We start from the raw sequence: 26,794 nt of genomic DNA, 5'->3' as shown, positions 1-26,794 counted from the left end.
GTTCGAGAATTAACGGTTTAAAACTTCAATTTCATAGCGGCGCCTGGTTTCGACCCAGGGACCTCTGGGTTTTGGGCCCAGCACGCTTCCGCTGCGCCACGCTGCTGACATTCTGCAATATGCAACTTGTATGAATAGTCCAGTTTATCGTAAATGTCATGAAATATAATGCGTAATCTCGGTTCAGTATTTGTAAATTGAAACTAAACAAAACTACTGTCAATGTTGAATCACGACTAAACACGAAGATAATTAAATGTCATATCGAGCACAAACTAGGCATTCGTGGACCAGAAATCTCCCATAAATAACCCTGAAATAAGGGCAAGGTGTCAAATCCTTGAGTCTGACGCCTTAGACCGCTCGGCCATCCTGACAGTTACTTGCAACTCAAATTTTGCGCCAGTTAATAATTATTGTTATTGCCAACCTACTTACTCGTCATTCATAATTTGTTACGCTTGGCAGATTGCGAATCACGAATGTTCCGGATGAATAAAGCAAACTTTTAAGGCACATAACTCGCAGCAACAGGTTGTTTGAGAGTTAACGGTTAAAAACTTCAATTTCATAGCAGCGCCTGGTTTCGATCAAGGGACCTCTGGGTTATGGGCCCAGCACGCTTACGATGCACCACGCTGCTGACATTCTGCAACATGCAACTTGTATGAATAGTCCAGTTTATCGTAAATGTCATGAAATATAATGCGTAATCTCGGTTTAGTATTTGTAAATTGAAACTAAACGAAACTACTGTCAATGTTGAATCACGACTAAACACGAAGATAATTAAATGTCATATCGAGCAGAAACTGGGCGAGAATTTGCTAAGTTACTAAAGGTAAAATAACATTGTCAGAAGTGGGATTCGAACCCACGCCCACATTCGTGGACCAGAAATCTCCCATAAATAAACCTGAAATAAGTGCAAGGTGTCAAATCGTTGAGTCTGGCGCCTTAGACCGCTCGGCCATCCTGACAGTTACTTGCAACTCAAATTTTGCGCCAGTTAATAATTATTGTTATTGCCAACCTACTTACTCTTCATTCATAATTTGTTACGCTTGGCAGATTGCGAATCACGAATGTTCCGGATGAATAAAGCAAACTTTTAAGGCACATAACTCGCAGCAACAGGTTGTTTGAGAATTAACGGTTAAAAACTTCAATTTCATAGCAGCGCCTGGTTTTGATCCAGGGACCTCTGGGTTATGGGCCCAGCACGCTTCCGCTGCGCCACGCTGCTGACATTCTGCAATATGCAACTTGTATGAATAGTCCAGTTTATCGTAAATGTCATGAAATATAATGCGTAATCTCGGTTCAGTATTTGTAAATTGAAACTAAACGAAACTACTGTCAATGTTGAATCACGACTAAACACGAAGATAATTAAATGTCATATCGAGCACAAACTAGGCGAGAATTTGCTAAGTTACTAAAGGTAAAATAACATTGTCAGAAGTGGGATTCGAACCCACGCCTACATTCGTGGACCAGAAATCTCCCATAAATAACCCTGAAATAAGGGCAAGGTGTCAAATCCTTGAGTCTGGCGCCTTAGACCGCTCGGCCATGCTGAGAGTTACTTGCAACTCAAATTTTGCGCCAGTTAATAATTATTGTTATTGCCAACCTACTTACTCTTCATTCATAATTTGTTATGCTTGGCAGATTGCGAATCACGAATGTTCCGGATGAATAAAGCAAACTTTTAAGGCACATAACTCGCAGCAACAGGTTGTTTGAAAATTAACGGTTAAAAACTTCAATTTCATAGCAGCGCCTGGTTTCGATCCAGTGACCTCTGGGTTATGGGCCCAGCACGCTTCCGCTGCGCCACGCTGCTGACATTCTGCAGTATGCAACTTGTATGAATAGTCCAGTTTATCGTAAATGTCATGAAATATAATGCGTAATCTCGGTTCAGTATTTGTAAATTGAAACTAAACGAAACTACTGTCAATGTTGAATCACGACTAAACACGAAGATAATTAAATGTCATATCGAGCACAAACTAGGCGAGAATTTGCTAAGTTACTAAAGGTAAAATAACATTGTCAGAAGTGGGATTCGAACCCACGCCCACATTCGTGGACCAGAAATCTCCCATAAATAACCCTGAAATAAGGGCAAGGTATCAAATCCTTGAGTCTGGCGCCTTAGACCGCTCGGCCATCCTGACAGTTACTTCCAACTCAAATTTTGCGCCAGTTAATAATTATTGTTATTGCCAACCTACTTACTCGTCATTCATAATTTGTTACGCTTGGCAGATTGCGAATCACGAATGCTCCGGATTAATAAAGCAAACTTTTAAGGCACATAACTCGGAGCAACAGGTTGTTCGAGAATTAACGGTTTAAAACTTCAATTTCATAGCAGCGCCTGGTTTCGACCCAGGGACCTCTGGGTTTTGGGCCCAGCACGCTTCCGCTGCGCCACGCTGCTGACATTCTGCAATATGCAACTTGTATGAATAGTCCAGTTTATCGTAAATGTCATGAAATATAATGCGTAATCTCGGTTCAGTATTTGTAAATTGAAACTAAACGAAACTACTGTCAATGTTGAATCACGACTAAACACGAAGATAATTAAATGTCATATCGAGCACAAACTAGGCGAGAATTTGCTAAGTTACTAAAGGTAAAATAACGTTGTCAGAAGTGGGATTCGAACCCACGCCCACATTCGTGGACCAGAAATCTCCCATAAATAACCCTGAAATAACGGCAAGGTGTCAAATCCTTAAGTCTGGCGCCTTAGACCGCTCGGCCATCCTGACAGTTACTTGCATCTGAAATTTTGCGCCAGTTAATAATTATTGTTATTGCCAACCTACTTACTCGTCATTCATAATTTGTTACGCTTGGCAGATTGCGAATCACGAATGTTCCGGATTAATAAAGCAAACTTTTAAGGCACATAACTCGCAGCAACAGGTTGTTTGAGAATTAACGGTTAAAAACTTCAATTTCATAGCAGCGCTTGGTTTCGATCCAGGGACCTCTGGGTTATGGGCCCAGCACGCTTCCGCTGCGCCACGCTGCTGACTTTCTGCTGTATGCAACTTGTATGAATAGTCCAGTTTATCGTAAATGTCATGAAATATAATGCGTAATCTCGGTTCAGTATTTGTAAATTGAAACTAAACGAAACTACTGTCAATGTTGAATCACGACTAAACACGAAGATAATTAAATGTCATATCGAGCACAAACTAGGCGAGAATTTGCTAAGTTACTAAAGGTAAAATAACATTGTCAGAAGTGGGATTCGAACCCACGCCCACATTCGTGGACCAGAAATCTCCCGTAAATAACCCTGAAATAAGGGCAAGGTGTCAAATCCTTGAGTCTGGCGCCTTAGACCGCTCGGCCATCCTGACAGTTACTTGCAACTCAAATTTTGCGCCAGTTAATAATTATTGTTATTGCCAACCTACTTACTCGTCATTCATAATTTGTTACGCTTGGCAGATTGCGAATCACGAATGCTCCGGATTAATAAAGCAAACTTTTAAGGCACATAACTCGCAGCAACAGGTTGTTTGAGAATTAACGGTTAAAAACTTCAATTTCATAGCTGCGCCTGGTTTCGATCCAGGGACCTCTGGGTTATGGGCCCAGCACGCTTCCGATGCACCACGCTGTTGACATTCTGCAATATGCAACTTGTATGAATAGTCCAGTTTATCGTAAATGTCATGAAATATAATGCGTAATCTCGGTTCAGTATTTGTAAATTGAAACTAAACGAAACTACTGTCAATGTTGAATCACGACTAAACACGAAGATAATTAAATGTCATATCGAGCACAAACTAGGCGAGAATTTGCTAAGTTACTAAAGGTAAAATAACATTGTCAGAAGTGGGATTCGAACCCACGCCCACATTCGTGGACCAGAAATCTCCCATAAATAACCCTGAAATAAGGGCAAGGTGTCAAATCCTTGAGTCTGGCGCCTTAGACCGCTCGGCCATCCTGACAGTTACTTGCAACTCAAATTTTGCGCCAGTTAATAATTATTGTTATTGCCAACCTACTTACTCTTCATTCATAATTTGTTACGCTTGGCAGATTGCGAATCACGAATGTTCCGGATGAATAAAGCAAACTTTTAAGGCACATAACTCGCAGCAACAGGTTGTTTGAAAATTAACGGTTAAAAACTTCAATTTCATAGCAGCGCCTGGTTTCGATCCAGGGACCTCTGGGTTATGGGCCCAGCACGCTTCCGCTGCGCCACGCTGCTGACATTCTGCAGTATGCAACTTGTATGAATAGTCCAGTTTATCGTAAATGTCATGAAATATAATGCGTAATCTCGGTTCAGTATTTGTAAATTGAAACTAAACGAAACTACTGTCAATGTTGAATCACGACTAAACACGAAGATATTTAAATGTCATATCGAGCACAAACTAGGCGAGAATTTGCTAAGTTACTAAAGGTAAAATAACATTGTTAGAAGTGGGATTCGAACCCACGCCCACATTCGTGGACCAGAAATCTCCCATAAATAACCCTGAAATAAGGGCAAGGTGTCAAATCCTTGAGTCTGGCGCCTTAGACCGCTCGGCCATCCTGACAGTTACTTGCAACTCAAATTTTGCGCCAGTTAATAATTATTGTTATTGCCAACCTACTTACTCGTCATTCATAATTTGTTACGCTTGGCAGATTGCGAATCACGAATGTTCCGGATGAATAAAGCAAACTTTTAAGGCACATAACTCGCAGCAACAGGTTGTTTGAAAATTAACGGTTAAAAACTTCAATTTCATAGCAGCGCCTGGTTTCGATCCAGGGACCTCTGGGTTATGGGCCCAGCACGCTTCCGCTGCGCCACGCTGCTGACATTCTGCAGTATGCAACTTGTATGAATAGTCCAGTTTATCGTAAATGTCATGAAATATAATGCGTAATCTCGGTTCAGTATTTGTAAATTGAAACTAAACGAAACTACTGTCAATGTTGAATCACGACTAAACACGAAGATAATTAAATGTCATATCGAGCACAAACTAGGCGAGAATTTGCTAAGTTACTAAAGGTAAAATAACATTGTCAGAAGTGGGATTCGAACCCACGCCCACATTCGTGAACCAGAAATCTCCCATAAATAACCCTGAAATAAGGGCAAGGTGTCAAATCCTTGAGTCTGGCGCCTTAGACCGCTCGGCCATCCTGACAGTTACTTGCAACTCAAATTTTGCGCCAGTTAATAATTATTGTTATTGCCAACCTACTTACTCGTCATTCATAATTTGTTACGCTTGGCAGATTGCGAATCACGAATGCTCCGGATTAATAAAGCAAACTTTTAAGGCACATAACTCGCAGCAACAGGTTGTTTGAGAATTAACGGTTAAAAACTTCAATTTCATAGCTGCGCCTGGTTTCGATCCAGGGACCTCTGGGTTATGGGCCCAGCACGCTTCCGATGCACCACGCTGTTGACATTCTGCAATATGCAACTTGTATGAATAGTCCAGTTTATCGTAAATGTCATGAAATATAATGCGTAATCTCGGTTCAGTATTTGTAAATTGAAACTAAACGAAACTACTGTCAATGTTGAATCACGACTAAACACGAAGATAATTAAATGTCATATCGAGCACAAACTAGGCGAGAATTTGCTAAGTTACTAAAGGTAAAATAACATTGTCAGAAGTGGGATTCGAACCCACGCCCACATTCGTGGACCAGAAATCTCCCATAAATAACCCTGAAATAAGGGCAAGGTGTCAAATCCTTGAGTCTGGCGCCTTAGACCGCTCGGCCATCCTGACAGTTACTTGCAACTCAAATTTTGCGCCAGTTAATAATTATTGTTATTGCCAACCTACTTACTCTTCATTCATAATTTGTTACGCTTGGCAGATTGCGAATCACGAATGTTCCGGATGAATAAAGCAAACTTTTAAGGCACATAACTCGCAGCAACAGGTTGTTTGAAAATTAACGGTTAAAAACTTCAATTTCATAGCAGCGCCTGGTTTCGATCCAGGGACCTCTGGGTTATGGGCCCAGCACGCTTCCGCTGCGCCACGCTGCTGACATTCTGCAGTATGCAACTTGTATGAATAGTCCAGTTTATCGTAAATGTCATGAAATATAATGCGTAATCTCGGTTCAGTATTTGTAAATTGAAACTAAACGAAACTACTGTCAATGTTGAATCACGACTAAACACGAAGATATTTAAATGTCATATCGAGCACAAACTAGGCGAGAATTTGCTAAGTTACTAAAGGTAAAATAACATTGTTAGAAGTGGGATTCGAACCCACGCCCACATTCGTGGACCAGAAATCTCCCATAAATAACCCTGAAATAAGGGCAAGGTGTCAAATCCTTGAGTCTGGCGCCTTAGACCGCTCGGCCATCCTGACAGTTACTTGCAACTCAAATTTTGCGCCAGTTAATAATTATTGTTATTGCCAACCTACTTACTCGTCATTCATAATTTGTTACGCTTGGCAGATTGCGAATCACGAATGTTCCGGATGAATAAAGCAAACTTTTAAGGCACATAACTCGCAGCAACAGGTTGTTTGAAAATTAACGGTTAAAAACTTCAATTTCATAGCAGCGCCTGGTTTCGATCCAGGGACCTCTGGGTTATGGGCCCAGCACGCTTCCGCTGCGCCACGCTGCTGACATTCTGCAGTATGCAACTTGTATGAATAGTCCAGTTTATCGTAAATGTCATGAAATATAATGCGTAATCTCGGTTCAGTATTTGTAAATTGAAACTAAACGAAACTACAGTCAATGTTGAATCACGACTAAACACGAAGATAATTAAATGTCATATCGAGCACAAACTAGGCGAGAATTTGCTAAGTTACTAAAGGTAAAATAACATTGTCAGAAGTGGGATTCGAACCCACGCCCACATTCGTGGACCAGAAATCTCCCATAAATAACCCTGAAATAAGGGCAAGGTGTCAAATCCTTGAGTCTGGCGCCTTAGACCGCTCGGCCATCCTGACAGTTACTTGCAACTCAAATTTTGCGCCAGTTAATAATTATTGTTATTGCCAACCTACTTACTCGTCATTCATAATTTGTTACGCTTGGCAGATTGCGAATCACGAATGCTCCGGATTAATAAAGCAAACTTTTAAGGCACATAACTCGCAGCAACAGGTTGTTTGAGAATTAACGGTTAAAAACTTCAATTTCATAGCTGCGCCTGGTTTCGATCCAGGGACCTCTGGGTTATGGGCCCAGCAGGCTTCCGATGCACCACGCTGTTGACATTCTGCAATATGCAACTTGTATGAATAGTCCAGTTTATCGTAAATGTCATGAAATATAATGCGTAATCTCGGTTCAGTATTTGTAAATTGAAACTAAACGAAACTACTGTCAATGTTGAATCACGACTAAACACGAAGATAATTAAATGTCATATCGAGCACAAACTAGGCGAGAATTTGCTAAGTTACTAAAGGTAAAATAACATTGTCAGAAGTGGGATTCGAACCCACGCCCACATTCGTGGACCAGAAATCTCCCATAAATAACCCTGAAATAAGGGCAAGGTGTCCTTGAGTCTGGCGCTTTAGACCGCTCGGCCATCCAGACAGTTACTTGCAACTCAAATTTTGCGCCAGTTAATAATTATTGCTATTGCCAACCTACTTACTCGTCATTCATAATTTGTTACGCTTGGCAGATTGCGAATCAAGAATGCTCCGGATTAATAAAGCAAACTTTTAAGGCACATAACTCGCAGCAACAGGTTGTTTGAGAATTAACGGTTAAAAACTTCAATTTCATAGCTGCGCCTGGTTTCGATCCAGGGACCTCTGGGTTATGGGCCCAGCACGCTTCCGATGCACCACGCTGTTGACTTTCTGCAATATGCAACTTGTATGAATAGTCCAGTTTATCGTAAATGTCATGAAATATAATGCGTAATCTCGGTTCAGTATTTGTAAATTGAAACTAAACGAAACTACTGTCAATGTTGAATCACGACTAAACACGAAGATATTTAAATGTCATATCGAGCACAAACTAGGCGAGAATTTGCTAAGTTACTAAAGGTAAAATAACATTGTCAGAAGTGGGATTCGAACCCACGCCCACATTCGTGGACCAGAAATCTCCCATAAATAACCCTGAAATAAGGGCAAGGTGTCAAATCCTTGAGTCTGGCGCCTTAGACCGCTCGGCCATCCTGACAGTTACTTGCAACTCAAATTTTGCGCCAGTTAATAATTATTGTTATTGCCAACCTACTTTCTCTTAATTCATAATTTGTTACGCTTGGCAGATTGCGAATCACGAATGTTCCGGATGAATAAAGCAAACTTTTAAGGCACATAACTCGCAGCAACAGGTTGTTTGAAAATTAACGGTTAAAAACTTCAATTTCATAGCAGCGCCTGGTTTCGATCCAGGGACCTCTGGGTTATGGGCCCAGCACGCTTCCGCTGCGCCACGCTGCTGACATTCTGCAGTATGCAACTTGTATGAATAGTCCAGTTTATCGTAAATGTCATGAAATATAATGCGTAATCTCGGTTCAGTATTTGTAAATTGAAACTAAACGAAACTACTGTCAATGTTGAATCACGACTAAACACGAAGATAATTAAATGTCATATCGAGCACAAACTAGGCGAGAATTTGCTAAGTTACTAAAGGTAAAATAACATTGTCAGAAGTGGGATTCGAACCCACGCCCACATTCGTGGACCAGAAATCTCCCATAAATAACCCTGAAATAAGGGCAAGGTATCAAATCCTTGAGTCTGGCGCCTTAGACCACTCGGCCATCCTGACAGTTACTTGCAACTCAAATTTTGCGCCAGTTAATAATTATTGTTATTGCCAACCTACTTACTCGTCATTCATAATTTGTTACGCTTGGCAGATTGCGAATCACGAATGCTCCGGATTAATAAAGCAAACTTTTAAGGCACATAACTCGGAGCAACAGGTTGTTCGAGAATTAACGGTTTAAAACTTCAATTTCATAGCAGCGCCTGGTTTCGACCCAGGGACCTCTGGGTTTTGGGCCCAGCACGCTTCCGCTGCGCCACGCTGCTGACATTCTGCAATATGCAACTTGTATGAATAGTCCAGTTTATCGTAAATGTCATGAAATATAATGCGTAATCTCGGTTCAGTATTTGTAAATTGAAACTAAACGAAACTACTGTCAATGTTGAATCACGACTAAACACGAAGATAATTAAATGTCATATCGAGCACAAACTAGGCGAGAATTTGCTAAGTTACTAAAGGTAAAATAACATTGTCAGAAGTGGGATTCGAACCCACGCCCACATTCGTGGACCAGAAATCTCCCATAAATAACCCTGAAATAAGGGCAAGGTGTCAAATCCTTGAGTCTGGCGCCTTAGACCGCTCGGCCATCCTGACAGTTACTTGCAACTCAAATTTTGCGCCAGTTAATAATTATTGTTATTGCCAACCTACTTACTCGTCATTCATAATTTGTTACGCTTGGCAGATTGCGAATCACGGATGTTCCGGATGAATAAAGCAAACTTTTAAGGCACATAACTCGCAGCAACAGGTTGTTTGAGAATTAACGGCTAAAAACTTCAATTTCATAGCAGCGCTTGGTTTTGATCCAGGGACCTCTGGGTTATGGGCCCAGCATGCTTCCGCTGCGCGACGCTGCTGACATTCTGCAATATGCAACTTGTTTGAATAGTCCAGTTTATCGTAAATGTCATGAAATATAATGCGTAATCTCGGTTCAGTATATGTAAATTGAAACTAAACAAAACTACTGTCAATGTTGAATCACGACTAAACACGAAGATAATTAAATGTCATATCGAGCACAAACTAGGCATTCGTGGACCAGAAATCTCCCATAAATAACCCTGAAATAAGGGCAAGGTGTCAAATCCTTGAGTCTGACGCCTTAGACCGCTCGGCAATCCTGACAGTTACTTGCAACTCAAATTTTGCGCCAGTTAATAATTATTGTTATTGCCAACCTACTTACTCGTCATTCATAATTTGTTACGCTTGGCAGATTGCGAATCACGAATGTTCCGGATGAATAAAGCAAACTTTTAAGGCACATAACTCGCAGCAACAGGTTGTTTGAGAGTTAACGGTTAAAAACTTCAATTTCATAGCAGCGCCTGGTTTCGATCCAGGGACCTCTGGGTTATGGGCCCAGCACGCTTACGATGCACCACGCTGCTGACATTCTGCAACATGCAACTTGTATGAATAGTCCAGTTTATCGTAAATGTCATGAAATATAATGCGTAATCTCGGTTTAGTATTTGTAAATTGAAACTAAACGAAACTACTGTCAATGTTGAATCACGACTAAACACGAAGATAATTAAATGTCATATCGAGCACAAACTGGGCGAGAATTTGCTAAGTTACTAAAGGTAAAATAACATTGTCAGAAGTCGGATTCGAACCCACGCCCACATTCGTGGACCAGAAATCTCCCATAAATAACCCTGAAATAAGGGCAAGGTATCAAATCCTTGAGTCTGGCGCCTTAGACCGCTCGGCCATCCTGACAGTTACTTGCAACTCAAATTTTGCGCCAGTTAATAATTATTGTTATTGCCAACCTACTTACTCGTCATTCATAATTTGTTACGCTTGGCAGATTGCGAATCACGAATGCTCCGGATTAATAAAGCAAACTTTTAAGGCACATAACTCGGAGCAACAGGTTGTTCGAGAATTAACGGTTTAAAACTTCAATTTCATAGCGGCGCCTGGTTTCGACCCAGGGACCTCTGGGTTTTGGGCCCAGCACGCTTCCGCTGCGCCACGCTGCTGACATTCTGCAATATGCAACTTGTATGAATAGTCCAGTTTATCGTAAATGTCATGAAATATAATGCGTAATCTCGGTTCAGTATTTGTAAATTGAAACTAAACGAAACTACTGTCAATGTTGAATCACGACTAAACACGAAGATAATTAAATGTCATATCGAGCACAAACTAGGCAAGAATTTGCTAAGTTACTAAAGGTAAAATAACATTGTCAGAAGTGGGATTCGAACCCACGCCCACATTCGTGGACCAGAAATCTCCCATAAATAACCCTGAAATAAGGGCAAGGTGTCAAATCCTTGAGTCTGGCGCCTTAGACCGCTCGGCCATCCTGACAGTTACTTGCAACTCAAATTTTGCGCCAGTTAATAATTATTGTTATTGCCAACCTACTTACTCGTCATTCATAATTTGTTACGCTTGGCAGATTGCGATCCACGGATGTTCCGGATGAATAAAGCAAACTTTTAAGGCACATAACTCGCAGCAACAGGTTGTTTGAGAATTAACGGCTAAAAACTTCAATTTCATAGCAGCGCTTGGTTTTGATCCAGGGACCTCTGGGTTATGGGCCCAGCATGCTTCCGCTGCGCGACGCTGCTGACATTCTGCAATATGCAACTTGTTTGAATAGTCCAGTTTATCGTAAATGTCATGAAATATAATGCGTAATCTCGGTTCAGTATATGTAAATTGAAACTAAACAAAACTACTGTCAATGTTGAATCACGACTAAACACGAAGATAATTAAATGTCATATCGAGCACAAACTAGGCATTCGTGGACCAGAAATCTCCCATAAATAACCCTGAAATAAGGGCAAGGTGTCAAATCCTTGAGTCTGACGCCTTAGACCGCTCGGCCATCCTGACAGTTACTTGCAACTCAAATTTTGCGCCAGTTAATAATTATTGTTATTGCCAACCTACTTACTCGTCATTCATAATTTGTTACGCTTGGCAGATTGCGAATCACGAATGTTCCGGATGAATAAAGCAAACTTTTAAGGCACATAACTCGCAGCAACAGGTTGTTTGAGAGTTAACGGTTAAAAACTTCAATTTCATAGCAGCGCCTGGTTTCGATCCAGGGACCTCTGGGTTATGGGCCCAGCACGCTTACGATGCACCACGCTGCTGACATTCTGCAACATGCAACTTGTATGAATAGTCCAGTTTATCGTAAATGTCATGAAATATAATGCGTAATCTCGGTTTAGTATTTGTAAATTGAAACTAAACGAAACTACTGTCAATGTTGAATCACGACTAAACACGAAGATAATTAAATGTCATATCGAGCACAAACTGGGCGAGAATTTGCTAAGTTACTAAAGGTAAAATAACATTGTCAGAAGTCGGATTCGAACCCACGCCCACATTCGTGGACCAGAAATCTCCCATAAATAACCCTGAAATAAGGGCAAGGTATCAAATCCTTGAGTCTGGCGCCTTAGACCGCTCGGCCATCCTGACAGTTACTTGCAACTCAAATTTTGCGCCAGTTAATAATTATTGTTATTGCCAACCTACTTACTCGTCATTCATAATTTGTTACGCTTGGCAGATTGCGAATCACGAATGCTCCGGATTAATAAAGCAAACTTTTAAGGCACATAACTCGGAGCAACAGGTTGTTCGAGAATTAACGGTTTAAAACTTCAATTTCATAGCGGCGCCTGGTTTCGACCCAGGGACCTCTGGGTTTTGGGCCCAGCACGCTTCCGCTGCGCCACGCTGCTGACATTCTGCAATATGCAACTTGTATGAATAGTCCAGTTTATCGTAAATGTCATGAAATATAATGCGTAATCTCGGTTCAGTATTTGTAAATTGAAACTAAACGAAACTACTGTCAATGTTGAATCACGACTAAACACGAAGATAATTAAATGTCATATCGAGCACAAACTAGGCGAGAATTTGCTAAGTTACTAAAGGTAAAATAACATTGTCAGAAGTGGGATTCGAACCCACGCCCACATTCGTGGACCAGAAATCTCCCATAAATAACCCTGAAATAAGGGCAAGGTGTCAAATCCTTGAGTCTGGCGCCTTAGACCGCTCGGCCATCCTGACAGTTACTTGCAACTCAAATTTTGCGCCAGTTAATAATTATTGTTATTGCCAACCTACTTACTCGTCATTCATAATTTGTTACGCTTGGCAGATTGCGATCCACGGATGTTCCGGATGAATAAAGCAAACTTTTAAGGCACATAACTCGCAGCAACAGGTTGTTTGAGAATTAACGGCTAAAAACTTCAATTTCATAGCAGCGCTTGGTTTTGATCCAGGGACCTCTGGGTTATGGGCCCAGCATGCTTCCGCTGCGCGACGCTGCTGACATTCTGCAATATGCAACTTGTTTGAATAGTCCAGTTTATCGTAAATGTCATGAAATATAATGCGTAATCTCGGTTCAGTATATGTAAATTGAAACTAAACAAAACTACTGTCAATGTTGAATCACGACTAAACACGAAGATAATTAAATGTCATATCGAGCACAAACTAGGCATTCGTGGACCAGAAATCTCCCATAAATAACCCTGAAATAAGGGCAAGGTGTCAAATCCTTGAGTCTGACGCCTTAGACCGCTCGGCCATCCTGACAGTTACTTGCAACTCAAATTTTGCGCCAGTTAATAATTATTGTTATTGCCAACCTACTTACTCGTCATTCATAATTTGTTACGCTTGGCAGATTGCGAATCACGAATGTTCCGGATGAATAAAGCAAACTTTTAAGGCACATAACTCGCAGCAACAGGTTGTTTGAGAGATAACGGTTAAAAACTTCAATTTCATAGCAGCGCCTGGTTTCGATCAAGGGACCTCTGGGTTATGGGCCCAGCACGCTTACGATGCACCACGCTGCTGACATTCTGCAACATGCAACTTGTATGAATAGTCCAGTTTATCGTAAATGTCATGAAATATAATGCGTAATCTCGGTTTAGTATTTGTAAATTGAAACTAAACGAAACTACTGTCAATGTTGAATCACGACTAAACACGAAGATAATTAAATGTCATATCGAGCAGAAACTGGGCGAGAATTTGCTAAGTTACTAAAGGTAAAATAACATTGTCAGAAGTGGGATTCGAACCCACGCCCACATTCGTGGACCAGAAATCTCCCATAAATAAACCTGAAATAAGGGCAAGGTGTCAAATCGTTGAGTCTGGCGCCTTAGACCGCTCGGCCATCCTGACAGTTACTTGCAACTCAAATTTTGCGCCAGTTAATAATTATTGTTATTGCCAACCTACTTACTCTTCATTCATAATTTGTTACGCTTGGCAGATTGCGAATCACGAATGTTCCGGATGAATAAAGCAAACTTTTAAGGCACATAACTCGCAGCAACAGGTTGTTTGAGAATTAACGGTTAAAAACTTCAATTTCATAGCAGCGCCTGGTTTTGATCCAGGGACCTCTGGGTTATGGGCCCAGCACGCTTCCGCTGCGCCACGCTGCTGACATTCTGCAATATGCAACTTGTATGAATAGTCCAGTTTATCGTAAATGTCATGAAATATAATGCGTAATCTCGGTTCAGTATTTGTAAATTGAAACTAAACGAAACTACTGTCAATGTTGAATCACGACTAAACACGAAGATAATTAAATGTCATATCGAGCACAAACTAGGCGAGAATTTGCTAAGTTACTAAAGGTAAAATAACATTGTCAGAAGTGGGATTCGAACCCACGCCTACATTCGTGGACCAGAAATCTCCCATAAATAACCCTGAAATAAGGGCAAGGTGTCAAATCCTTGAGTCTGGCGCCTTAGACCGCTCGGCCATGCTGAGAGTTACTTGCAACTCAAATTTTGCGCCAGTTAATAATTATTGTTATTGCCAACCTACTTACTCTTCATTCATAATTTGTTATGCTTGGCAGATTGCGAATCACGAATGTTCCGGATGAATAAAGCAAACTTTTAAGGCACATAACTCGCAGCAACAGGTTGTTTGAAAATTAACGGTTAAAAACTTCAATTTCATAGCAGCGCCTGGTTTCGATCCAGTGACCTCTGGGTTATGGGCCCAGCACGCTTCCGCTGCGCCACGCTGCTGACATTCTGCAGTATGCAACTTGTATGAATAGTCCAGTTTATCGTAAATGTCATGAAATATAATGCGTAATCTCGGTTCAGTATTTGTAAATTGAAACTAAACGAAACTACTGTCAATGTTGAATCACGACTAAACACGAAGATAATTAAATGTCATATCGAGCACAAACTAGGCGAGAATTTGCTAAGTTACTAAAGGTAAAATAACATTGTCAGAAGTGGGATTCGAACCCACGCCCACATTCGTGGACCAGAAATCTCTCATAAATAACCCTGAAATAAGGGCAAGGTATCAAATCCTTGAGTCTGGCGCCTTAGACCGCTCGGCCATCCTGACAGTTAATTCCAACTCAAATTTTGCGCCAGTTAATAATTATTGTTATTGCCAACCTACTTACTCGTCATTCATAATTTGTTACGCTTGGCAGATTGCGAATCACGAATGCTCCGGATTAATAAAGCAAACTTTTAAGGCACATAACTCGGAGCAACAGGTTGTTCGAGAATTAACGGTTTAAAACTTCAATTTCATAGCAGCGCCTGGTTTCGACCCAGGGACCTCTGGGTTTTGGGCCCAGCACGCTTCCGCTGCGCCACGCTGCTGACATTCTGCAATATGCAACTTGTATGAATAGTCCAGTTTATCGTAAATGTCATGAAATATAATGCGTAATCTCGGTTCAGTATTTGTAAATTGAAACTAAACGAAACTACTGTCAATGTTGAATCACGACTAAACACGAAGATAATTAAATGTCATATCGAGCACAAACTAGGCGAGAATTTGCTAAGTTACTAAAGGTAAAATAACGTTGTCAGAAGTGGGATTCGAACCCACGCCCACATTCGTGGACCAGAAATCTCCCATAAATAACCCTGAAATAAGGGCAAGGTGTCAAATCCTTGAGTCTGGCGCCTTAGACCGCTCGGCCATCCTGACAGTTTCTTGCAACTCAAATTTTGCGCCAGTTAATAATTATTGTTATTGCCAACCTACTTACTCGTCATTTATAATTTGTTACGCTTGGCAGATTGCGAATCACGGATGTTCCGGATGAATAAAGCAAACTTTTAAGGCACATAACTCGCAGCAACAGGTTGTTTGAGAATTAACGGTTAAAAACTTCAATTTCATAGCAGCGCCTGGTTTTGATCCAGGGACCTCTGGGTTATGGGCCCAGCATGCTTCCGCTGCGCGACGCTGCTGACATTCTGCAATATGCAACTTGTTTGAATAGTCCAGTTTATCGTAAATGTCATGAAATATAATGCGTAATCTCGGTTCAGTATTTGTAAATTGAAACTAAACAAAACTACTGTCAATGTTGAATCACGACTAAACACGAAGATAATTAAATGTCATATCGAGCACAAACTAGGCATTCGTGGACCAGAAATCTCCCATAAATAACCCTGAAATAAGGGCAAGGTGTCAAATCCTTGAGTCTGACGCCTTAGACCGCTCGGCCATCCTGACAGTTACTTGCAACTCAAATTTTGCGCCAGTTAATAATTATTGTTATTGCCAACCTACTTACTCGTCATTCATAATTTGTTACGCTTGGCATTTTGCGAATCACGGATGTTCCGGATGAATAAAGCAAACTTTTAAGGCACATAACTCGCAGCAACAGGTTGTTTGAGAATTAACGGTTAAAAACTTCAATTTCATAGCAGCGCCTGGTTTTGATCCAGGGACCTCTGGGTTATGGGCCCAGCACGCTTCCGCTGCGCCACGCTGCTGACATTCTGCAATATGCAACTTGTATGAATAGTCCAGTTTATCGTAAATGTCATGAAATATAATGCGTAATCTCGGTTCAGTATTTGTAAATTGAAACTAAACGAAACTACTGTCAATGTTGAATCACGACTAAACACGAAGATAATTAAATGTCATATCGAGCACAAACTAGGCGAGAATTTGCTAAGTTACTAAAGGTAAAATAACATTGTCAGAAGTGGGATTCGAACCCACGCCCACATTCGTGGACCAGAAATCTCCCATAAATAACCCTGAAATAAGGGCAAGGTGTCAAATCCTTGAGTCTGGCGCCTTAGACCGCTCGGCCATCCTGACAGTTACTTGCAACTCAAATTTTGCGCCAGTTAATAATTATTGTTATTGCCAACCTACTTACTCGTCATTCATAATTTGTTACGCTTGGCATTTTGCGAATCACGGATGTTCCGGATGAATAAAGCAAACTTTTAAGGCACATAACTCGCAGCAACAGGTTGTTTGAGAATTAACGGTTAAAAACTTCAATTTCATAGCAGCGCCTGGTTTTGATCCAGGGACCTCTGGGTTATGGGCCCAGCACGCTTCCGCTGCGCCACGCTGCTGACATTCTGCAATATGCAACTTGTATGAATAGTCCAGTTTATCGTAAATGTCATGAAATATAATGCGTAATCTCGGTTCAGTATTTGTAAATTGAAACTAAACGAAACTACTGTCAATGTTGAATCACGACTAAACACGAAGATAATTAAATGTCATATCGAGCACAAACTAGGCGAGAATTTGCTAAGTTACTAAAGGTAAAATAACATTGTCAGAAGTGGGATTCGAACCCACGCCCACATTCGTGGACCAGAAATCTCCCATAAATAACCCTGAAATAAGGGCAAGGTGTCAAATCCTTGAGTCTGGCGCCTTAGACCGCTCGGCCATCCTGACAGTTACTTGCAACTCAAATTTTGCGCCAGTTAATAATTATTGTTATTGCCAACCTACTTACTCGTCATTCATAATTTGTTACGCTTGGCAGATTGCGAATCACGAATGTTCCGGATGAATAAAGCAAACTTTTAAGGCACATAACTCGCAGCAACAGGTTGTTTGAGAGTTAACGGTTAAAAACTTCAATTTCATAGCAGCGCCTGGTTTCGATCCAGGGACCTCTGGGTTATGGGCCCAGCACGCTTACGATGCACCACGCTGCTGACATTCTGCAACATGCAACTTGTATGAATAGTCCAGTTTATCGTAAATGTCATGAAATATAATGCGTAATCTCGGTTTAGTATTTGTAAATTGAAACTAAACGAAACTACTGTCAATGTTGAATCACGACTAAACACGAAGATAATTAAATGTCATATCGAGCACAAACTGGGCGAGAATTTGCTAAGTTACTAAAGGTAAAATAACATTGTCAGAAGTGGGATTCGAACCCACGCCCACATTCGTGGACCAGAAATCTCCCATAAATAAACCTGAAATAAGGGCAAGGTGTCAAATCGTTGAGTCTGGCGCCTTAGACCGCTCGGCCATCCTGACAGTTACTTGCAACTCAAATTTTGCGCCAGTTAATAATTATTGTTATTGCCAACCTACTTACTCTTCATTCATAATTTGTTACGCTTGGCAGATTGCGAATCACGAATGTTCCGGATGAATAAAGCAAACTTTTAAGGCACATAACTCGCAGCAACAGGTTGTTTGAAAATTAACGGTTAAAAACTTCAATTTCATAGCAGCGCCTGGTTTCGATACAGGGACCTCTGGGTTACGGGCCCAGCACGCTTCCGCTGCGCCACGCTGCTGATATTCTGCAATATGTAACTTGTATGAATAGTCCAGTTTATCGTAAATGTCATGAAATATAATGCGTAATCTCGGTTCAGTATTTGTAAATTGAAACTAAACGAAACTACTGTCAATGTTGAATCACGACTAAACACGAAGATATTTAAATGTCATATCGAGCACAAACTAGGCGAGAATTTGCTAAGTTACTAAAGGTAAAATAACATTGTCAGAAGTGGGATTCGAACCCACGCCCACATTCGTGGACCAGAAATCTCCCATAAATAACCCTGAAATAAGGGCAAGGTGTCAAATCCTTGAGTCTGGCGCCTTAGACAGCTCGGCCATCCTGACAGTTACTTGCAACTCAAATTTTGCGCCAGTTAATAATTATTGTTATTGCCAACCTACTTACTCGTCATTCATAATTTGTTACGCTTGGCAGATTGCGAATCACGAATGCTCCGGATTAATAAAGCAAACGTTTAAGGCACATAACTCGCAGCAACAGGTTGTTTGAGAATTAACGGTTAAAAACTTCAATTTCATAGCTGCGCCTGGTTTCGATCCAGGGACCTCTGGGTTATGGGCCCAGCACGCTTCCGATGCACCACGCTGTTGACATTCTGCAATATGCAACTTGTATGAATAGTCCAGTTTATCGTAAATGTCATGAAATATAACACGTAATCTCGGTTCAGTATTTGTAAATTGAAACTAAACGAAACTACTGTCAATGTTGAATCACGACTAAACACGAAGATAATTAAATGTCATATCGAGCACAAACTAGGCGAGAATTTGCTAAGTTACTAAAGGTAAAATAACATTGTCAGAAGTGGGATTCGAACCCACGCCCACATTCGTGGACCAGAAATCTCCCATAAATAACCCTGAAATAAGGGCAAGGTGTCAAATCCTTGAGTCTGGCGCCTTAGACCGCTCGGCCATCCTGACAGTTACTTGCAACTCAAATTTTGCGCCAGTTAATAATTATTGTTATTGCCAACCTACTTACTCGTCATTTATAATTTGTTACGCTTGGCATTTTGCGAATCACGGATGTTCCGGATGAATAAAGCAAACTTTTAAGGCACATAACTCGCAGCAACAGGTTGTTTGAGAATTAACGGTTAAAAACTTCAATTTCATAGCAGCGCCTGGTTTTGATCCAGGGACCTCTGGGTTATGGGCCCAGCACGCTTCCGCTGCGCCACGCTGCTGACATTCTGCAATATGCAACTTGTATGAATAGTCCAGTTTATCGTAAATGTCATGAAATATAATGCGTAATCTCGGTTCAGTATTTGTAAATTGAAACTAAACGAAACTACTGTCAATGTTGAATCACGACTAAACACGAAGATAATTAAATGTCATATCGAGCACAAACTAGGCGAGAATTTGCTAAGTTACTAAAGGTAAAATAACATTGTCAGAAGTGGGATTCGAACCCACGCCCACATTCGTGGACCAGAAATCTCCCATAAATAACCCTGAAATAAGGGCAAGGTGTCAAATCCTTGAGTCTGGCGCCTTAGACCGCTCGGCCATGCTGACAGTTACTTGCAACTGAAATTTTGCGCCAGTTAATAATTATTGTTATTGCCAACCTACTTACTCGTCATTCATAATTTGTTACGCTTGGCAGATTGCGAATCACGAATGTTCCGGATGAATAAAGCAAACTTTTAAGGCACATAACTCGCAGCAACAGGTTGTTTGAAAATTAACGGTTAAAAACTTCAATTTCATAGCAGCGCCTGGTTTCGATACAGGGACCTCTGGGTTACGGGCCCAGCACGCTTCCGCTGCGCCACGCTGCTGATATTCTGCAATATGTAACTTGTATGAATAGTCCAGTTTATCGTAAATGTCATGAAATATAATGCGTAATCTCGGTTCAGTATTTGTAAATTGAAACTAAACGAAACTACTGTCAATGTTGAATCACGACTAAACACTAAGATATTTAAATGTCATATCGAGCACAAACTAGGCGAGAATTTGCTAAGTACTAAAGGTAAAATAACATTGTCAGAAGTGGGGATTCGAACCCACGCCCACATTCGTGGACCAGAAATCTCCCATAAATAAACCTGAAATAAGGGCAAGGTGTCAAATCATTGAGTCTGGCGCCTTAGACCGCTCGGCCATCCTGACAGTTACTTGCAACTCAAATTTTGCGCCAGTTAATAATTATTGTTATTGCCAACCTACTTACTCGTCATTTATAATTTGTTACGCTTGGCATTTTGCGAATCACGGATGTTCCGGATGAATAAAGCAAACTTTTAAGGCACATAACTCGCAGCAACAGGTTGTTTGAGAATTAACGGTTAAAAACTTCAATTTCATAGCAGCGCCTGGTTTTGATCCAGGGACCTCTGGGTTATGGGCCCAGCACGCTTCCGCTGCGCCACGCTGCTGACATTCTGCAATATGCAACTTGTATGAATAGTCCAGTTTATCGTAAATGTCATGAAATATAATGCGTAATCTCGGTTCAGTATTTGTAAATTGAAACTAAACGAAACTACTGTCAATGTTGAATCACGACTAAACACGAAGATAATTAAATGTCATATCGAGCACAAACTAGGCGAGAATTTGCTAAGTTACTAAAGGTAAAATAACATTGTCAGAAGTGGGATTCGAACCCACGCCTACATTCGTGGACCAGAAATCTCCCATAAATAACCCTGAAATAAGGGCAAGGTGTCAAATCCTTGAGTCTGGCGCCTTAGACCGCTCGGCCATGCTGAGAGTTACTTGCAACTCAAATTTTGCGCCAGTTAATAATTATTGTTATTGCCAACCTACTTACTCTTCATTCATAATTTGTTACGCTTGGCAGATTGCGAATCACGAATGTTCCGGATGAATAAAGCAAACTTTTAAGGCACATAACTCGCAGCAACAGGTTGTTTGAAAATTAACGGTTAAAAACTTCAATTTCATAGCAGCGCCTGGTTTCGATCCAGGGACCTCTGGGTTATGGGCCCAGCACGCTTCCGCTGCGCCACGCTGCTGACATTCTGCAGTATGCAACTTGTATGAATAGTCCAGTTTATCGTAAATGTCATGAAATATAATGCGTAATCTCGGTTCAGTATTTGTAAATTGAAACTAAACGAAACTACTGTCAATGTTGAATCACGACTAAACACGAAGATAATTAAATGTCATATCGAGCACAAACTAGGCGAGAATTTGCTAAGTTACTAAAGGTAAAATAACATTGTCAGAAGTGGGATTCGAACCCACGCCCACATTCGTGGACCAGAAATCTCCCATAAATAACCCTGAAATAAGGGCAAGGTATCAAATCCTTGAGTCTGGCGCCTTAGACCGCTCGGCCATCCTGACAGTTACTTCCAACTCAAATTTTGCGCCAGTTAATAATTATTGTTATTGCCAACCTACTTACTCGTCATTCATAATTTGTTACGCTTGGCAGATTGCGAATCACGAATGCTCCGGATTAATAAAGCAAACTTTTAAGGCACATAACTCGGAGCAACAGGTTGTTCGAGAATTAACGGTTTAAAACTTCAATTTCATAGCAGCGCCTGGTTTCGACCCAGGGACCTCTGGGTTTTGGGCCCAGCACGCTTCCGCTGCGCCACGCTGCTGACATTCTGCAATATGCAACTTGTATGAATAGTCCAGTTTATCGTAAATGTCATGAAATATAATGCGTAATCTCGGTTCAGTATTTGTAAATTGAAACTAAACGAAACTACTGTCAATGTTGAATCACGACTAAACACGAAGATAATTAAATGTCATATCGAGCACAAACTAGGCGAGAATTTGCTAAGTTACTAAAGGTAAAATAACGTTGTCAGAAGTGGGATTCGAACCCACGCCCACATTCGTGGACCAGAAATCTCCCATAAATAACCCTGAAATAAGGGCAAGGTGTCAAATCCTTGAGTCTGGCGCCTTAGACCGCTCGGCCATCCTGACAGTTTCTTGCAACTCAAATTTTGCGCCAGTTAATAATTATTGTTATTGCCAACCTACTTACTCGTCATTTATAATTTGTTACGCTTGGCAGATTGCGAATCACGGATGTTCCGGATGAATAAAGCAAACTTTTAAGGCACATAACTCGCAGCAACAGGTTGTTTGAGAATTAACGGTTAAAAACTTCAATTTCATAGCAGCGCCTGGTTTTGATCCAGGGACCTCTGGGTTATGGGCCCAGCATGCTTCCGCTGCGCGACGCTGCTGACATTCTGCAATATGCAACTTGTTTGAATAGTCCAGTTTATCGTAAATGTCATGAAATATAATGCGTAATCTCGGTTCAGTATTTGTAAATTGAAACTAAACAAAACTACTGTCAATGTTGAATCACGACTAAACACGAAGATAATTAAATGTCATATCGAGCACAAACTAGGCATTCGTGGACCAGAAATCTCCCATAAATAACCCTGAAATAAGGGCAAGGTGTCAAATCCTTGAGTCTGACGCCTTAGACCGCTCGGCCATCCTGACAGTTACTTGCAACTCAAATTTTGCGCCAGTTAATAATTATTGTTATTGCCAACCTACTTACTCGTCATTCATAATTTGTTACGCTTGGCATTTTGCGAATCACGGATGTTCCGGATGAATAAAGCAAACTTTTAAGGCACATAACTCGCAGCAACAGGTTGTTTGAGAATTAACGGTTAAAAACTTCAATTTCATAGCAGCGCCTGGTTTTGATCCAGGGACCTCTGGGTTATGGGCCCAGCACGCTTCCGCTGCGCCACGCTGCTGACATTCTGCAATATGCAACTTGTATGAATAGTCCAGTTTATCGTAAATGTCATGAAATATAATGCGTAATCTCGGTTCAGTATTTGTAAATTGAAACTAAACGAAACTACTGTCAATGTTGAATCACGACTAAACACGAAGATAATTAAATGTCATATCGAGCACAAACTAGGCGAGAATTTGCTAAGTTACTAAAGGTAAAATAACATTGTCAGAAGTGGGATTCGAACCCACGCCCACATTCGTGGACCAGAAATCTCCCATAAATAACCCTGAAATAAGGGCAAGGTGTCAAATCCTTGAGTCTGGCGCCTTAGACCGCTCGGCCATCCTAACAGTTACTTGCAACTCAAATTTTGCGCCAGTTAATAATTATTGTTATTGCCAACCTACTTACTCGTCATTTATAATTTGTTACGCTTGGCATTTTGCGAATCACGGATGTTCCGGATGAATAAAGCAAACTTTTAAGGCACATAACTCGCAGCAACAGGTTGTTTGAGAATTAACGGTTAAAAACTTCAATTTCATAGCAGCGCCTGGTTTTGATCCAGGGACCTCTGGGTTATGGGCCCAGCACGCTTCCGCTGCGCCACGCTGCTGACATTCTGCAATATGCAACTTGTATGAATAGTCCAGTTTATCGTAAATGTCATGAAATATAATGCGTAATCTCGGTTCAGTATTTGTAAATTGAAACTAAACGAAACTACTGTCAATGTTGAATCACGACTAAACACGAAGATAATTAAATGTCATATCGAGCACAAACTAGGCGAGAATTTGCTAAGTTACTAAAGGTAAAATAACATTGTCAGAAGTGGGATTCGAACCCACGCCCACATTCGTGGACCAGAAATCTCCCAAAAATAACCCTGAACTAAGGGCAACGTGTCAAATCCTTGAGTCTGGCGCCTGAGACCGCTCGGCCATCCTGACAGTTACTTGCAACTCAAATTTTGCGCCAGTTAATAATTATTGTTATTGCCAACCTACTTACTCTTCATTCATAATTTGTTACGCTTGGCAGATTGCGAATCACGAATGTTCCGGATGAATAAAGCAAACTTTTAAGGCACATAACTCGCAGCAACAGGTTGTTTGAAAATTAACGGTTAAAAACTTCAATTTCATAGCAGCGCCTGGTTTCGATCCAGGGACCTCTGGGTTATGGGCCCAGCACGCTTCCGCTGCGCCACGCTGCTGACATTCTGCAGTATGCAACTTGTATGAATAGTCCAGTTTATCGTAAATGTCATGAAATATAATGCGTAATCTCGGTTCAGTGTTTGTAAATTGAAACTAAACGAAACTACTGTCAATGTTGAATCACGACTAAACACGAAGATAATTAAATGTCATATCGAGCACAAACTAGGCGAGAATTTGCTAAGTTACTAAAGGTAAAATAACATTGTCAGAAGTGGGATTCGAACCCACGCCCACATTCGTGGACCAGAAATCTCCCATAAATAACCCTGAAATAAGGGCAAGGTGTCAAATCCTTGAGTCTGGCGCCTTAGACCGCTCGGCCATGCTGACAGTTACTTGCAACTGAAATTTTGCGCCAGTTAATAATTATTGTTATTGCCAACCTACTTACTCGTCATTCATAATTTGTTACGCTTGGCAGATTGCGAATCACGAATGTTCCGGATGAATAAAGCAAACTTTTAAGGCACATAACTCGCAGCAACAGGTTGTTTGAAAATTAACGGTTAAAAACTTCAATTTCATAGCAGCGCCTGGTTTCGATACAGGGACCTCTGGGTTACGGGCCCAGCACGCTTCCGCTGCGCCACGCTGCTGATATTCTGCAATATGTAACTTGTATGAATAGTCCAGTTTATCGTAAATGTCATGAAATATAATGCGTAATCTCGGTTCAGTATTTGTAAATTGAAACTAAACGAAACTACTGTCAATGTTGAATCACGACTAAACACTAAGATATTTAAATGTCATATCGAGCACAAACTAGGCGAGAATTTGCTAAGTACTAAAGGTAAAATAACATTGTCAGAAGTGGGGATTCGAACCCACGCCCACATTCGTGGACCAGAAATCTCCCATAAATAAACCTGAAATAAGGGCAAGGTGTCAAATCATTGAGTCTGGCGCCTTAGACCGCTCGGCCATCCTGACAGTTACTTGCAACTCAAATTTTGCGCCAGTTAATAATTATTGTTATTGCCAACCTACTTACTCGTCATTTATAATTTGTTACGCTTGGCATTTTGCGAATCACGGATGTTCCGGATGAATAAAGCAAACTTTTAAGGCACATAACTCGCAGCAACAGGTTGTTTGAGAATTAACGGTTAAAAACTTCAATTTCATAGCAGCGCCTGGTTTTGATCCAGGGACCTCTGGGTTATGGGCCCAGCACGCTTCCGCTGCGCCACGCTGCTGACATTCTGCAATATGCAACTTGTATGAATAGTCCAGTTTATCGTAAATGTCATGAAATATAATGCGTAATCTCGGTTCAGTATTTGTAAATTGAAACTAAACGAAACTACTGTCAATGTTGAATCACGACTAAACACGAAGATAATTAAATGTCATATCGAGCACAAACTAGGCGAGAATTTGCTAAGTTACTAAAGGTAAAATAACATTGTCAGAAGTGGGATTCGAACCCACGCCTACATTCGTGGACCAGAAATCTCCCATAAATAACCCTGAAATAAGGGCAAGGTGTCAAATCCTTGAGTCTGGCGCCTTAGACCGCTCGGCCATGCTGAGAGTTACTTGCAACTCAAATTTTGCGCCAGTTAATAATTATTGTTATTGCCAACCTACTTACTCTTCATTCATAATTTGTTACGCTTGGCAGATTGCGAATCACGAATGTTCCGGATGAATAAAGCAAACTTTTAAGGCACATAACTCGCAGCAACAGGTTGTTTGAAAATTAACGGTTAAAAACTTCAATTTCATAGCAGCGCCTGGTTTCGATCCAGGGACCTCTGGGTTATGGGCCCAGCACGCTTCCGCTGCGCCACGCTGCTGACATTCTGCAGTATGCAACTTGTATGAATAGTCCAGTTTATCGTAAATGTCATGAAATATAATGCGTAATCTCGGTTCAGTATTTGTAAATTGAAACTAAACGAAACTACTGTCAATGTTGAATCACGACTAAACACGAAGATAATTAAATGTCATATCGAGCACAAACTAGGCGAGAATTTGCTAAGTTACTAAAGGTAAAATAACATTGTCAGAAGTGGGATTCGAACCCACGCCCACATTCGTGGACCAGAAATCTCCCATAAATAACCCTGAAATAAGGGCAAGGTATCAAATCCTTGAGTCTGGCGCCTTAGACCGCTCGGCCATCCTGACAGTTACTTCCAACTCAAATTTTGCGCCAGTTAATAATTATTGTTATTGCCAACCTACTTACTCGTCATTCATAATTTGTTACGCTTGGCAGATTGCGAATCACGAATGCTCCGGATTAATAAAGCAAACTTTTAAGGCACATAACTCGGAGCAACAGGTTGTTCGAGAATTAACGGTTTAAAACTTCAATTTCATAGCAGCGCCTGGTTTCGACCCAGGG

At 41.0% G+C, this 26,794-nt stretch overlaps 22 non-coding genes across 22 annotated transcripts; all 22 read right to left on the bottom strand.

Moving 5' to 3' along the window:
- Positions 1–2,059: 2,059 nt before the first annotated feature.
- Positions 2,060–2,186, bottom strand: TRNAL-CAA (transfer RNA leucine (anticodon CAA)). Its single transcript has 2 exons — positions 2,149–2,186; positions 2,060–2,105 (listed from the first exon to the last, which is right to left on the bottom strand). It is a non-coding gene; the product is annotated as a tRNA-Leu (tRNA).
- A 476-nt stretch (positions 2,187–2,662) lies between these two features.
- On the bottom strand, positions 2,663–2,789 carry TRNAL-UAA (transfer RNA leucine (anticodon UAA)). The gene is made up of 2 exons: positions 2,752–2,789; positions 2,663–2,708 (listed from the first exon to the last, which is right to left on the bottom strand). It is a non-coding gene; the product is annotated as a tRNA-Leu (tRNA).
- Positions 2,790–3,265: 476 nt separating this feature from the next.
- Positions 3,266–3,392, bottom strand: TRNAL-CAA (transfer RNA leucine (anticodon CAA)). Its single transcript has 2 exons — positions 3,355–3,392; positions 3,266–3,311 (listed from the first exon to the last, which is right to left on the bottom strand). It is a non-coding gene; the product is annotated as a tRNA-Leu (tRNA).
- Positions 3,393–3,868: 476 nt separating this feature from the next.
- Positions 3,869–3,995, bottom strand: TRNAL-CAA (transfer RNA leucine (anticodon CAA)). The gene is made up of 2 exons: positions 3,958–3,995; positions 3,869–3,914 (listed from the first exon to the last, which is right to left on the bottom strand). It is a non-coding gene; the product is annotated as a tRNA-Leu (tRNA).
- A 1,682-nt stretch (positions 3,996–5,677) lies between these two features.
- Positions 5,678–5,804, bottom strand: TRNAL-CAA (transfer RNA leucine (anticodon CAA)). Its single transcript has 2 exons — positions 5,767–5,804; positions 5,678–5,723 (listed from the first exon to the last, which is right to left on the bottom strand). It is a non-coding gene; the product is annotated as a tRNA-Leu (tRNA).
- A 1,079-nt stretch (positions 5,805–6,883) lies between these two features.
- Positions 6,884–7,010, bottom strand: TRNAL-CAA (transfer RNA leucine (anticodon CAA)). Its single transcript has 2 exons — positions 6,973–7,010; positions 6,884–6,929 (listed from the first exon to the last, which is right to left on the bottom strand). It is a non-coding gene; the product is annotated as a tRNA-Leu (tRNA).
- A 1,074-nt stretch (positions 7,011–8,084) lies between these two features.
- On the bottom strand, positions 8,085–8,211 carry TRNAL-CAA (transfer RNA leucine (anticodon CAA)). The gene is made up of 2 exons: positions 8,174–8,211; positions 8,085–8,130 (listed from the first exon to the last, which is right to left on the bottom strand). It is a non-coding gene; the product is annotated as a tRNA-Leu (tRNA).
- A 476-nt stretch (positions 8,212–8,687) lies between these two features.
- On the bottom strand, positions 8,688–8,814 carry TRNAL-CAA (transfer RNA leucine (anticodon CAA)). Its single transcript has 2 exons — positions 8,777–8,814; positions 8,688–8,733 (listed from the first exon to the last, which is right to left on the bottom strand). It is a non-coding gene; the product is annotated as a tRNA-Leu (tRNA).
- Positions 8,815–9,290: 476 nt separating this feature from the next.
- On the bottom strand, positions 9,291–9,417 carry TRNAL-CAA (transfer RNA leucine (anticodon CAA)). Its single transcript has 2 exons — positions 9,380–9,417; positions 9,291–9,336 (listed from the first exon to the last, which is right to left on the bottom strand). It is a non-coding gene; the product is annotated as a tRNA-Leu (tRNA).
- Positions 9,418–11,033: 1,616 nt separating this feature from the next.
- TRNAL-CAA (transfer RNA leucine (anticodon CAA)) lies at positions 11,034–11,160 on the bottom strand. The gene is made up of 2 exons: positions 11,123–11,160; positions 11,034–11,079 (listed from the first exon to the last, which is right to left on the bottom strand). It is a non-coding gene; the product is annotated as a tRNA-Leu (tRNA).
- A 1,616-nt stretch (positions 11,161–12,776) lies between these two features.
- On the bottom strand, positions 12,777–12,903 carry TRNAL-CAA (transfer RNA leucine (anticodon CAA)). Its single transcript has 2 exons — positions 12,866–12,903; positions 12,777–12,822 (listed from the first exon to the last, which is right to left on the bottom strand). It is a non-coding gene; the product is annotated as a tRNA-Leu (tRNA).
- A 2,219-nt stretch (positions 12,904–15,122) lies between these two features.
- Positions 15,123–15,249, bottom strand: TRNAL-CAA (transfer RNA leucine (anticodon CAA)). The gene is made up of 2 exons: positions 15,212–15,249; positions 15,123–15,168 (listed from the first exon to the last, which is right to left on the bottom strand). It is a non-coding gene; the product is annotated as a tRNA-Leu (tRNA).
- Positions 15,250–15,725: 476 nt separating this feature from the next.
- Positions 15,726–15,852, bottom strand: TRNAL-CAA (transfer RNA leucine (anticodon CAA)). Its single transcript has 2 exons — positions 15,815–15,852; positions 15,726–15,771 (listed from the first exon to the last, which is right to left on the bottom strand). It is a non-coding gene; the product is annotated as a tRNA-Leu (tRNA).
- Positions 15,853–16,865: 1,013 nt separating this feature from the next.
- On the bottom strand, positions 16,866–16,992 carry TRNAL-CAA (transfer RNA leucine (anticodon CAA)). Its single transcript has 2 exons — positions 16,955–16,992; positions 16,866–16,911 (listed from the first exon to the last, which is right to left on the bottom strand). It is a non-coding gene; the product is annotated as a tRNA-Leu (tRNA).
- Positions 16,993–17,468: 476 nt separating this feature from the next.
- Positions 17,469–17,595, bottom strand: TRNAL-CAA (transfer RNA leucine (anticodon CAA)). The gene is made up of 2 exons: positions 17,558–17,595; positions 17,469–17,514 (listed from the first exon to the last, which is right to left on the bottom strand). It is a non-coding gene; the product is annotated as a tRNA-Leu (tRNA).
- A 797-nt stretch (positions 17,596–18,392) lies between these two features.
- On the bottom strand, positions 18,393–18,464 carry TRNAT-CGU (transfer RNA threonine (anticodon CGU)). The gene has a single exon. It is a non-coding gene; the product is annotated as a tRNA-Thr (tRNA).
- Positions 18,465–19,277: 813 nt separating this feature from the next.
- Positions 19,278–19,404, bottom strand: TRNAL-CAA (transfer RNA leucine (anticodon CAA)). The gene is made up of 2 exons: positions 19,367–19,404; positions 19,278–19,323 (listed from the first exon to the last, which is right to left on the bottom strand). It is a non-coding gene; the product is annotated as a tRNA-Leu (tRNA).
- Positions 19,405–20,201: 797 nt separating this feature from the next.
- Positions 20,202–20,273, bottom strand: TRNAT-CGU (transfer RNA threonine (anticodon CGU)). Its single transcript has one exon. It is a non-coding gene; the product is annotated as a tRNA-Thr (tRNA).
- A 1,416-nt stretch (positions 20,274–21,689) lies between these two features.
- TRNAL-CAA (transfer RNA leucine (anticodon CAA)) lies at positions 21,690–21,816 on the bottom strand. Its single transcript has 2 exons — positions 21,779–21,816; positions 21,690–21,735 (listed from the first exon to the last, which is right to left on the bottom strand). It is a non-coding gene; the product is annotated as a tRNA-Leu (tRNA).
- Positions 21,817–22,292: 476 nt separating this feature from the next.
- TRNAL-CAA (transfer RNA leucine (anticodon CAA)) lies at positions 22,293–22,419 on the bottom strand. The gene is made up of 2 exons: positions 22,382–22,419; positions 22,293–22,338 (listed from the first exon to the last, which is right to left on the bottom strand). It is a non-coding gene; the product is annotated as a tRNA-Leu (tRNA).
- Positions 22,420–24,959: 2,540 nt separating this feature from the next.
- TRNAT-CGU (transfer RNA threonine (anticodon CGU)) lies at positions 24,960–25,031 on the bottom strand. Its single transcript has one exon. It is a non-coding gene; the product is annotated as a tRNA-Thr (tRNA).
- Positions 25,032–26,447: 1,416 nt separating this feature from the next.
- On the bottom strand, positions 26,448–26,574 carry TRNAL-CAA (transfer RNA leucine (anticodon CAA)). The gene is made up of 2 exons: positions 26,537–26,574; positions 26,448–26,493 (listed from the first exon to the last, which is right to left on the bottom strand). It is a non-coding gene; the product is annotated as a tRNA-Leu (tRNA).
- Between the last annotated feature and the right edge of the window lie 220 nt (positions 26,575–26,794).

Source organism: Saccoglossus kowalevskii, chromosome 8 (genome assembly GCF_978046115.1).
Source record: "Saccoglossus kowalevskii chromosome 8, keSacKowa6.1, whole genome shotgun sequence".
Classification (NCBI taxonomy): domain Eukaryota; kingdom Metazoa; phylum Hemichordata; class Enteropneusta; family Harrimaniidae; genus Saccoglossus; species Saccoglossus kowalevskii.
Note: the sequence above shows the minus strand (reverse complement) of the source record. Positions and strands in the feature narration are given on the sequence as shown.